A 13,278-nucleotide genomic window follows, 5' to 3' on the forward strand; every position below is an offset into this window, starting at 1 on the left:
AATATTTGCTACTACATATAGAAGCGGGGTTTTGAATTGGTGTCTTTTGTAGCGTAGGTAAAGTGTGACAAAGTATCAACATTGTAGCATACAGGTATTCAACAACAGCGGAGAGTCGGCGATAGCTGGCAACAGGACAAACGTCCTGTTTTTTGTTCGCCCGATCCGTTAGCTAACGTGAGCATCGAAAAAAAAAACAATCTGAAATGAGCTTACACACAATTTTTCTTTCTTGTTGCCGCTAAAAGTAAAACTTATGCGTACAAATAAATTTATTCTTTGCTATTTATTTTTCTTGAGTTACTTTGCAACAAGCTAACAGCGCGACAGACGCACCAGATGCATGCCTTTGTGCAGAGCTTTCGTGACCAGCGTTTCCCGGTAAACATTAAGATTGCATACACTCCAGTTACTGGGAAGAGTGAGAAGCAGTCAGGAATCTTTTAATACTATCGCGTTCCGCCCAGACCAGGCTACACTGAAACATGCTTAAGCATGTTTCAGTGCAGACATGTTTCAGTGTAGACAAGTGTAAGCATGTTTCAGTGTAGACAAGGCTACACTGAAACACGCTTAAGCATGTTTCAGTGTAACCTTGTCTTGGGACTTCCGCCGTATTCATGCGTTCTTTCTGCACTTCGACACTTCACCACTGTTGTATTGGGCTACGGCCAGGTGAGAAGTCTTGTTTGACAGTCAAATTCGCTCCATGTGAAACGGGCTTGACACGTACTGCGAAATGTTTCCGACTATTTCTATGGGCATCGACATTACTTTAGCTTGCTTCGGTCGTTATTGGGCACGCTCGCTGCACCCGGCTTTTTGATGCAGTTAGAGAAAAGCAGCACGGCCGTATGACGCTTAGTTTCGCGTGTACTGAAACTAGTTGGGGCATGTTCGTGACGGGTTCTCTGACCCACAACTTTACTGTAATTTGTTCGTTACTTCTTCGGATTCTTTTGAGGTGCGCTTATCGCAGCTCTCGTTGTGAGGGAGCTAGCAAAAAGCGTCTCGGCCGTGAGAATAAATATACCATGGCGTGTACTGGATCTTAGTGCGACATATTTATCTGGCTCTTTATGGCCCCGCAAGACATACTTTCTTTCTCTACTGACGAACTCTTAAAGAAAGTTTGCACCCTAGGCAGTTTATCTTGTCCCACAGCAATAGTCATCTCTCTTGCTTGCATTTTCTTTCTTTAACGCTGCGAGCCCTGTACTTCCATGTCGCGAACTGCATGCGCGTTATCAGCGCGGCATAGCATCTCGACAGGAAAGTACACAGCCGAGTGTTTTCAAGAAAGGAAACGCAAGCACGGCAGATGACAAATATCGTCGTGGGACAAATTTACACCCCCAGGGTTCAACTTTTCTAACAGTGCACTTGTCCAAAGCGCGACGAGTGTTTACCAAGAGTGATATCACGGGAGTGTACTGCTCGCGCCAGCAGAACGCGCAAAAGATTCGCCAATAATTTCACTGCTATGCGATCGCGGCCCGGAGCCGTACCTCTGCGCATCTTAGCTAACGCCGCCCTAATGGCGTGGAATGTATAAGGGGCATCAAAGTTTGGATTAGGCTTGCCCGCGTACTCGTACTCGGGCCCAATGGGTCCTCTGTACGACAGAGATACCTGTCGCACAGCGTGTCCGCGAGTTGAGCTGTCGTGCCTTGGTACGCGTGCAAAGCCCGCAGAAATTGTTGTTGCGTCTCCCCTCTCGTCTGAGTGGGGTCAATGAGGCTCCTAAGGAGACGCCACGTCCCTCTCGAGCTCATCTGACGCGCTGCCGAATTGCACTTTTCCATCCAATTTGAGTCCGTGAGCTGGGCAGCATGCGCTGCGGCTTGCTCCGTGAGTTCGATAATATGAGCCTTAAGCTTCAGATTCACTTTTTGCTTCTTCCACCGTTTGGTAAGGCTTCGGCGCACCTCCCACAGGTGTATTAGGTGATTGTCCACTGCGTGGATGTGTTCGGAAGTCTGAACTGTCGTAACGTGTTGTTCCTCTATTGTGTGCAACTGCTTTGCCCACTGAGCGTAACCGCCGGAAAAGAGCACGGGAGGTACCTCCCGCATTCTGAATTTACGCCAATTGGTCAGTATGGCCTTGCCTCACTTTTTGCGAGCCGCCTTCGCCAGAAGAGTAATCCGGAGAAGGCAGTGATCGCTACCAAGACTGTCCCCCAGGTTCTCCCAGGCGGTATCTTTAGCTCGATCGAGTAAAAGAGCACTGTAACAACGTCCGCAGCACTCTACAAGGCCACTTGGGTATCTATTGCCGGTGCTGCGGCTGCGTGTCATTCTTTGAAGATACCGAAGTTTTAGCGAGACACAGCTCACAGCTCACCCGAGAAATTGTGGAAGCTGATTTCATCAGAAAACTATGTAGTATTTGCGTTAGTGCGCCCTCTATCGCACTGACCCCTAGTGAAGTCACGTACCTAAACAGATAGAAATCGTAATGCTTGAATGTTTATATTTTTTCAGGTGACCATGCTCTTAGTTCAGTGACTTGCTGTTAGAACACCCCATGTGACTATCTTACATTTTCGGCGCATGCCCTTTCTTGTATATATACACACGATGTGGCAACGCAATAAAATATTGTTGGAAGTCAGCGCTGTGGATCTCGTCTATCGCTGTCTTTGTCCTTCGCGCTGTACGTTATTTTTGGGCGCCTTTAGCGTTCTTAGCGAGACATATGTCAGGGCATGTGTCATGCGTTACCGAATTGCCCACGCGTGTGGGCCGTGCAGGATCCGTGAGCAGCGTCAGACGAAGTGTGGAGATGAACTCCGCCAGTTTGCGTCCTCTGGCCTTCTCAAAGCGGTATCCCCAATGAAGGCTGGCGGCGTTCAAGTCCCCAACAATCACGAGGGGTTCCTTGTCAGCCGATTTGAGCGCGCGGTAGATTTCGTTGAAAGTTACGCGCTGCTTGTGCGGGGGGGGGGGCAGTAAGTATAAAGAATATGTATTGACGGGTGATGGCGCTTAAGTGGTAGGAACTTGAGCATGGTGTATTCCTGCTCAATCTCCAAGTCGAGATCGACCGGGACTGCGATGTATGCCTTGTTCACCATGATACACGTTGTTGGACATCTCTGAAACGAGCTATAACCAATGAATTTAGCTTCCGCGCCGGGTTGCTGTGGAGCCAGGACCGCCGGCACGGAACCGAGGGACTGCATGTAGAGCTGCAGGTGCGACCGTTTCTTCCAGCTCCAAAAGCCCCAGCAGTTCTACTGTATGATCTCGAATTTCTCTGCTACGGCTTTATTATGGGTTTTCCGCCGAGGTAGGCTAGCCATAGTGAAGGTTGTTTTTATTTTTGAGGGGCATGCCCTCTCCCCGAAGGCGATGGGGCCTCAGAAAGAGGCACCACGATCTCCGGGGAGGCGGCAGCCGGACTTTGTTCCTGGGAGCCTATGGTCTGACGAGTGACCACCTCTCGCCTACGCGAATCCGGTCGAGGGGAACGAGAGCGAGAGCGACTGTTCCTAAATTGGACGCTAGCCCATTTCTGTACTGTGGACAGGACAAAGTCAATCACGGCTGGAGTTATGCTCTGTAAAATGTGCAGGAGCTGCTGTTCCCAGAGTTCACGGAAGGAAGCCGTGATGTCGGCTAAAATTTTACCTGGCATGTCCGCAATTGTGCGTTATAAGTTTTCCAAACGGTGCTCTATAATGGGCATTCGCTCGACTGTTGTGCTGCCAGAGAACTGCGAGATGCTTGGTAGTCCTGACGTGACCAAGGCCCTGTCATCTTCTGCCACCTCAGCTTGCTGCATGGGCTCCTAAGGCCCAGAAACAGCCCTAACCCAACCGCTCTCCTTGGTTTGGACGTTTTCCAGGGACGGGAAATCCCCAGCGTTGAAAGTCGGTGCCTTCGCCCTGGTCCCGTACTTCGCGTTCTTCGTGACTTGTCCGGACTTGCCCGTCGCAGTGGTAGATTTCCTGTTGTTGACATTGGTGGGCGGAGCCTGCTTGGGAGCTGACTTCCGTCTGGCGTTGGTCGGTAGAGTCCTCGCTTTCATAGGCTTCCGGTACTTCCCGATACAGCCGGCAGCACCGGTGAGGTGGTTGCCCCCGCAGATGACGTAACGAGGGATGCACTCAAGTTCAGCAGGCCCTCGGAAATGGTAGCTACTTGAGAGCCACAGCGGCCACAGCGTCCTGACTCTGGACTCGGGTAGACATCAGCCCGGTGCCCCACCGTGCCACAGCAGTCAAAGGCGGGGATCGTCTTACACAGTCTCACAGGGATGCCCTAGTCACTGCAGTAGAATAGACGGCGCACCCTCTTCCCTTCGAATGTGACCACTGCGACGTTAGAGTCGCCCAGTTTCCTCACGGAGAGAATCTCGCCATGCCTCTACCTCAGCTTTTGCTTGAGGGAGACCGATGTATCGTTGGGGTCAGTATTGATGACCTGAGGACCCACTTGCAGACGTCGCCCGAGGCTTTGGCGTGTCCACGGTATAGAAGCTGGCGGTCCCTGACCACCAATTCCCATGTATGGCGGTCCTACCGAGAGGCCCCGCGGGTCCCCGAGGAGCCTCTCGGTGGCAAAGCCGAGTTCAGTCCACACACTAACACATTTGATCTCACACAGGCCATACAGATACGTCCACCTCTCCACAGTCACGTATGAGGTATTAGTCATGTATAACGAAGGCCGCCTTCTGATCGAATGTTGTCTGTGGCTTGAGCACCACGACGAGTTGGTCGCGCCCAAAGCGCGGCGTTTGTTGCGGCCGCCATGGGGCCTTGCGGGCTTCCGCTTTTCAAGGTCGCGCAAGCCGCGTCCCCGTGCGCAGCATGCGCGGAGCGAGCCAGCGTCTGTTGCTGCTTGGTGGCACCGCTGACTTAGGGAACGTGAGGCTTCTACTTGCGTCGCCACATGCGGAACATGTCGTCCAAATATTCTTCTTCGGATGGTGGAAGGTCTTCGAGTTGAGCGGTATCCATGCTTACGAATTGCATAGAAGCAGGATCGTAGCCAGTCACAGTCTTCGGAGCCGCCATTGCCGGGCAATCTCCGGCGGGGGCTGGCGGACGCCGCACCGCCATTAGGCCTAGCGGCGCGGCGGTCGGCGAAAGTTTCGAGCACTCCGAAATCTCAAAATGGGCCCACCTTGATGAAAGTCGTGTCCACTTGTGCCGCTGATCTTCACGGAGACGATGGTACCAAAATTTGCGAGATCCGGGTTGAATGGCCGCAATTAGAGACGATCATTGGCGGAGCCGAGGTGAAGCGCGTTCGTCGCCGCCGACGCGTGCCTCGCGTTTTCGTTGCGGAGAAAGATCCTCACAAATCCACGTAGCAGCTGCATTGGGCAGACGCGTGATGTCCTGCGCCGTACGGAAGCTCTTCACTTAATAAAGGCGATGACATTTTTTATGATTGCGTTAATAGTGCATAAGTTGCAAAAACAAACAAGCTGAAAGCGTTGCCCAGAATTCCTTTTAGTATGTATCCACTTTGCTTGAGGTATCCTGTCGTCTGCTTTACGGCAACGAGCCACAACGCCTTGTTTGTATGAGACGTACCTGTATATTTCTAATCCTCGAGTCGCACGAGCCTTTCCTGCGGCAATCTTGCGCTAAAAGAGATCGCTAAACAATTCGCTTAGCCTTTCATTAAAATGTTCGAGCTGGATAATGCGACCTCATGCACTTCGAGCCACACGTGTGATGTGCCGCTAAGATAAAAGTTGATATTGGCAAGCATAATCGCTGAGTCTCAACTGTTATTTGCACTGACGCGTTCATAGAGCTCGACCCATTCGTTGACGCCGTCTCCTTCGTTGCGACAAATCCCATCAGGGTCACGGTGATGGGCAACAATGAGGAATCGAGCAGTCTCAGGAGCCGCAGCCATTGCTTACGCTATCTCTTCACCTGGATGCATGGTGACAAACTCGATCTACCGACCGCAGTGGAGCGCAGTGGTGAGGACGTGAATTGCGAACCTCGGACGAAAGATTACGCCTGGGAAGACGCACATATGATGGAGTATTTACGCTGTGTGTAAGCGGCCTCCCTAGCCCAAGGTCAATTCGTCGTATTTCGTGCAGCGGCTAGTCTGTTCTGTTCAGCACCTGCGGTTACTATTCTGATAATACTAAGAGAGCCTTTGCCAACGCAGGCTGACAGTTTTTACAGGATTTTCTCAAGCACGAAGCCATAGATGACCGTTTCAAGGAGCTGTCGATGGAGGTGTATAGGGACAAGTCATTGCAACTTGTATGGGAAGGCCAGAAATTCAAATAAGGGCCTGAACTTTACCGAGGACGGAAAGACGGATGTCTACAGCCTCCAGCGTTGTTCACTCTTTATGTTCAGAACAAATAAAGATGACTGGAAAACAGTAAAGTGGGGTTTTATTTAAGCTGCATACGTAATGGGTAAAGGGTGCGACAGAAGCTCTCTGGACTGATATACTTGAATTACATAGTTCTACTAGTGGATAATGAAAGAAATATAAAAGGAGTTGCTAATATGTGTGGCAACGCAGCGACGAATTTATGCCTTAAGCTTAGCTTAGATAAACCGGGCATTCATTATATTTGATGAAGATATGAACAATTACGTGGTATCTTTTCAACACTGAGTCATGCTCTTAGTGAAGCAGTACAACTACCTCAGCGTGTACGTAAATTGAGGAAAAGCTTAATCAAACACCCACCAACGCATTATGAAAATCAATGAGAAGTGTAATGGCAGCAATAACGAGAAAGGGAACTTTGTGGATATAATAGTAATGAAGCGATGCGTGTTCTCTGGAACGGAGTAATGGTACCACCGCAAACGTTCACAAAGGCCCTTTGTTTTGTGTTTAAAATGGCCCTTTGTGTTGCTTTGGGAGCCCATTGTTAATCCACAAGTGAGGCAATGCCGGGTGACATGACTTGGGCCTCTTTTGTCAGAGGAGTTCACAGCAAATTTAGTTGTGAAGAAAGGCTAAGGAACATTGTTGAAGAAAATGGATGGCTAAAGCGAAGGAGTGTCTGTTCCCCAAAACCAATGACACAAAATGAAGGAAGAGTTTGAGAAAGTTAGCATCTAAGTACAGAGTAACATATAGTAAGAAGACAACCAGGAATCATCAAAGAGAGAGTCAGAGGCAGAGACAGTAACTAGTATGCAAAGAATGGAAACAAGATTACCATGGCAAAGCGCTGTGCCTTGCTATTTGAGGCTTGAACAACCTGTGTAAGGACAAAAACATACCGGAGAAAGTATTCGCAACAAGTTAAGGCATGTGTCATTGGCAGCAAAAATCCGGGGACGATTCCGCACATCCCGATGTAATCTAAGTATACGAAATGGAATATAACAGAATGGAAGAATGGAATATAATGGAATGCAAAATCTGTGGGATGCACACACCTTCCAGAAATGCTTCGATTTAAAGTGGATGGATGCATCAATGTGCCAGCGGGAATTGATTCATACGACGGGATCCGATACAGGCATCGCTGAAGTTTAAGGTAAATACATGTTTGAACGAACAGAAAAAAAGTTAAGGAATGTATAGAAAACGCTGTAAATTATTAGGATGCATAGCATACCTGAATAACTCAAGCTTCATCATCATTGTCTTGGATTCGTTGTCATACCCTCGTCGTGATGCTATGGTGAACGTCTCGTCGACGTCATTCTTACTCATTTATCCAACTCTCGACATATCATCGTTGTCACACCGATTGTTTGCACAGAGTCATCATGTCACACCGATTGTTTGCACAGAGTCATCAGTGTTCTATCGTTATATTTTGTCATCTTGCTGTCCTCATAGCGCAATCATGTTATTATAGTCAGAACTTCAGGAGCGTCATCCCATTGTTGTCGTGCCATAGTTATTATGCCGTTTTCTTTATTCCAATGCCATCATTTCTTCACTATTCTATTTTAATCAAGCTGCCGCCCTTCAATCGTGATAATACTGCCGTAGTGTTGCCATCGTCGTCTGAAGTGGTCATCGAATAGTAGTCACCTTGAATTGGTTGTCATACTGGCATTGTTACGGCGTGCAGATTGATTCATAGTCGTCGTTTCGTCATCTGGCTGTCATCAATCGAGGTCATCACACCGTTGCCATCGTGGCATTGTCGTCGCGCCATCGTCAGCATACGCTGGTGGCCAGCCGATCGTGGTCAAACCGTTGTCGTTATACCGTTGTCAATATTTCAGAATCGTCTTCACCCATTCATCGTCATACAGTCGTTTTCATGCCCTAATATTCATGTCTAAAATCCGTTGCCGTAACGTATTCGCGTAACCACAGTGACCTTTCCATTGCAGTCAATATATTTTATTATGTAAATTATGTTATGCTGTCATTGTTAGGTCATCGTCGTCATACACTCGTCATCCTGCTGTTCTGATGCCATAGCCATGGGTAGTTCGTCACTACACCATTGCAAGTACATCAGAATCGCCCCGTCAATATCGTCATGGGATCGTCTTCACGCCGTATTTGTTACAAAGACGTCATTTCTACGTCCATGGTCATCGTCACATAGTCGTAATCATCCCGTCCTGCTCATGCGCCTGCGAGTGCCAGCGAAATCAGCTAATACTGGAAGTAATATGCATAGCATATAGCTGTAGCCACTGAAGTATCAAAATGAATACGTCAAATTCTGAATGAACCGGTCTTTACCAATACTGCGTCTCGCTACATTGTTGCAGTGTTAATCGAACTACGTTGAAAGTCATCGTAAATCGGGTTCTCCCAAAATTTATTTTTCCTCACTGATATTTCTCGCGCTGTTAGCGTAATAACTTCAGTAGTGAATATTTTTTAGGGCTGGTCAGATATACGCCCTCGCTTTATCTGGTATTTTGCGGTTTGCATGATTCTGGCCCTTTATACTTTAGCATTTCTTAATTTTTGTAATTTTTATTGTAATTACGTGCCCGCTCTTGCCGTTGCTACGAAAAGGTAGGGAACTGTCTCCGACAAATAAATAAATAAATAAATTATTGCAGCGATTGTTGGGTTGACTATTATTCGGTGCAGTAGGTGTGGCAATTCTTCATAAAAGGCACATCTCAGAAACATCCACCGTAAAGTTAGGAAATGCAGAATGACTCTTCTTAATAAAATGTTGCTTAAGATGGAGTAAAATTTTAACTTAAGAGAACAACAGACCTTTTGCTTTGCGCTCATTGATGCTAATGGGCTGGAGATAAATGCCTACAACAAAGCCATGGCACATGCTTGCTCAGCCCAGCTATACTGCTGTGAGCCTTCTCTTGGCGCTGTTCGTTTTAAGTTATTATTTTTAAGATTACACTTCGAAGTGTAGGAGACATAAAAATATTGCGAGATTGGCATAACACAAGAATATACCCCCTTGTTATAAAGATTCCTCGTTAAGTCATCGATCGATCAATTTCTTTTGTTCTTCGGGCATCTGAGTTCCGTCAAGGATAGAGTCGATAAGGTAATGTAATAAGAAATAAGGTAATCTTCTAGATGCCTTCCGTATCTGTTCGCTTCGAGTGGAGGAATTTTTTTTTGCTTAACAGGTACTAAAACAATTTGAGTGTATACTCACGAAGAATTTAAGTATGCGTAGCACACTACGGTGCGGTCGACTTCTTTCACTATGCTCGCTTGATATCCAGACTTCAGGCAGACACAATCATCAAGTTTGTCTACATTTTCTGAAATGCCCACAAGATATACATCGCTGGTATTCTGAAGAAACTGTACAAAGAAAACAAAAAACTAAAGAAATTAGGCGGTGGATGGCAAGGATCTATAAAACAGCAACTTCTTATAACGTTTCCGCAAACAATAATGTTGAAATGGCTGCACGGCTAGGAAAAACAAGTTTTTTGATATGTTGTTACTCACATTTGTTTTGTTACAAAGTAAGTGTAATACGAAAGAAGGTCCCAGAGCAATAACTGTCTATGGGGCCTCCTAGTAAACTATGTGTGAAATGTAACACGATTAAGCATTCAACTAACGTTTAAAGCAGTAGAAATATGAAATAAACATAGTATGAGCAAATAAACAGCACGTCAGGTAGTTCAAAATTGCACAGGAATAAATCAGAATGATAAAGTTAGTGAATTAGGCATGCTGGTACAATCAATTTAAAGTATTTAGTCACAGTGTAGTTTATAAAAGTATGTGTACGCTACAGCAAATAATTATGTACGATGATTATGCATAACAGTAATTTGCTAATCAATATCAAACATATCGAGTTAGATCAATATAATTATTTAAATAAGGAAACATAGGTTACCAGCAAGAACTGCTCAGAGCTTTTCGATGTGGCATGCATGTCTCTAGTTGTACTCTATCTCAATGCTTGTTCAGAATATTCTAGCCAGCAGCTATTTTAGCTCAGAAGCATCTCAATCGTGCAGTTTGTTCGATTATCTATAACCAGAAAAAAACATACATCAGCCTTCCAGTACACCCTTAACAACATTCCTCTTGCATCTGTTCATGAGCATAAGTACCTTGGTGTGACACTAACATCTGACTTCAGGTGGGATTATCACGTTAACAATATCACATCAACCATAATAAGACAGCTATTCTTCATTAACAGACGCCTTAAACTAGCACCATCTGAAACAAAGTTAATCGCATATAAAACACTTATAAGACCGGTTCTAGAATACGCCAACACCGTTTGGTTCCCGTTTACTAACAAGCTGATTAAAAAACTTGAAAGGGTACAGCGAAAAGCGCTGAGATACATATATAATAAACACTCCATCACAGACTGATCAACAGCATTACTGAAACGGGCAGAACTTCTAACCATGCATAACAGAGCCAAGTTTGCTAGACTAAAAATCATGTATCAGTTAATACACAATCAACTTTAACTGCCTATTATGCAATACATATCAACGTCCTTGAATAGACTAACTCGTCATAAACACACACACACATTAAGCGAATTTTCATTCGGCACTGATATTTTCAAATACTCATTTTTTTCAAGGGCGAGACGCGAATGGAATAATCTTAACACAAGTATCACTGCCAGCTCATCCTTAGATACGTTTGGTACCCTGATTGCGGATCAACTATACGCATTGCAGCAATAATTCTTCACATTATTTACGTAGTTTCTTGTTGCCTTGTTATTTTACCGGTGTTTGTGCTTGACTATAATTACGGCAGTGATGCAATACATTTCTTTTCTTGTTGACATTATTGTAACCTTGATTGTTGCGTGGCGGTTATTACCTCAATACTGACCCTGTAACTGGTTTCTGTAACTGCAATTATCGTTGTCATAACCTCTCCGTTCTATTTATTCTCTTGTATAATCACGTAATCAAATTGTTATATGCCAAAGTTTTTTATTGTATAAGATTTAGTAAGTAACACCTTATACCATGTTCCTATGTATGACATAAAACCTTTCCTGTTACCATCCCTGATGGGATTCACAGTATCAATAAATGAAATGAAATGAAATGAAATTGAGACTTAATTGTGCCGCGCCACACATCAGAATTGTTCTTGATAAATGTAATAAATTTTGTGTTCCGCGCGTCAAGGTGATTTGACAGTAATATATGTAATACTTCAAAGTGATCGTTTCTATGAAATGTGCCACAGGAGATTGTTGTACGCCATACACAACATCTGAAATTCTCATATGCATATATGTCTGCACTGGCTTTCAAATCGTTAGCCAGAGGAGTATTGAAAGTGTATGTAAGACATTGCTTACACCGTAGACGTTGATATATTGAAGCTTTGATGACTTCTGAATCTAGATTTGCCTCCTCAAGGTATCAATGCCTCTAGACCGGAGACAACTGTGCTACATAGTGATCAAGGTGTGTATGGTGAACTAAGAGGTTCTATATGTTGGTGAGATGCCATAATTGGCAGGCTAATATGAGACATAGGTCCCATACTGCCCAACGCCAGCACTTAAAAAAGTAGCTCCACATCTGCCTTCTTGGCTGTGAGCACCGCTATCTAAGATTTCAAGGGACGATTTTTTACGTAACAAAAATATCCAGGAAACGTTACTGGGAGTGCTCATGCCATGACGGCCCTCTCGGAACAAAAAAGCGCTTGTGACATGGCAATTCTGGTTAGGCCACACGTCCGGCATGTTATCTTTATGTTCAATTTTATTTAAACTTCTTATCTATTTCTACAAAAAAGTGAGACTATTCACTACACCATGCTTTCTTTGGCATCTATTTATTCTTTCCCGATGTCAATACCAAAACATCACAAAGCTGAAAGGTGATAGTTTGTGCATTCGAATTTAGCACATATTTATATTTTATTTTCCGGCAACGCCATATTGGTGCTCACAGAACCACGAGAGTATATTTATTCCAAATGATATTTATGAAATAATTTGGCATGTGGCAGTAAGTATCGATTACTACCACAAAGGGATGCTTTCGTGTTCTCTCCAATAAGGTCTTCCTGTCACTTTACTTAGCATCCCCCCACTGTCTGCTCTCTACTCCTATACTGCCCTTTTACAGCTTTCTGGGGGATGGTCATTTTCATTTTATTCTCTGTGTGTTTTTTCTTATTCTTCACAAGTACGGAAAAGTTTACTACCAATGTTTACAATGATTCCTACGCTCATTGCTATTCGCTACATCCCACGGCCCACATTCATTGGTAATCAACAAACTGGGTAGGTTTAAGTTTGTTCGAAAATTTGACAGATCTTTTCAACATCTCTCAATATCCTCATGCCGTACGATGAAAGCGATCCGCCATTGCCAAACTACAGGCCTTTTTTTAATACGCATATGGCGATGTGCTTATCAGAGCACTCAGGCAGAACACGGGCAAAATTATCTGCCAATGTTGGAGGCCGAGCCTGGCACCATCGCCTAAAGCATATTGTGGTCTACGAGGTCAACAACGACTACGAATTCCGCTTCGTCCCCATTTTTGGTAGTGCGTTTTAAAGTATGCCATCAATAGTCAAGCTTTATCTCGGCCCTTTCATGTATACGGCATGGCGCTCATAGCAATGCATCACCACAGGGTTAGAATTGACGACAGTGCTGCATTAGAATTTAGTTTATAATTTTTTATCCAATAATAACGCATTGCTGAGAACAACTTTCTTTTTTCTGGTTGCAGGTTGCGTCACCAGTTGCTTCGACAAATTTATACAACCGTAAGTAGGCAAGTGACAAATAGCATAATTCGATAATGTTCTGCAGCGCTGTCGCATCTTTCACGTACTGAGTGTTACCTGGCACTTCGTTACTCACTCTACGGCATGTGTTTCTAG

At 45.1% G+C, this 13,278-nt stretch overlaps 1 protein-coding gene across 1 annotated transcript in view; it reads right to left on the minus strand.

Moving 5' to 3' along the window:
- The window catches only part of LOC142591138 (uncharacterized), a 41,425-nt gene extending 31,704 nt beyond the window's left edge, over positions 1-9,721 (minus strand). The window contains exon 1 of the mRNA XM_075703516.1: positions 9,571-9,721. The gene's annotated coding sequence lies outside the window, so the exon portion shown is untranslated. The remainder of the gene's footprint in view (positions 1-9,570) is intronic.
- Between the last annotated feature and the right edge of the window lie 3,557 nt (positions 9,722-13,278).

The sequence above is a fragment of the Dermacentor variabilis genome, chromosome 8, assembly GCF_050947875.1.
Source record: "Dermacentor variabilis isolate Ectoservices chromosome 8, ASM5094787v1, whole genome shotgun sequence".
NCBI classification, from domain to species: domain Eukaryota; kingdom Metazoa; phylum Arthropoda; class Arachnida; order Ixodida; family Ixodidae; genus Dermacentor; species Dermacentor variabilis.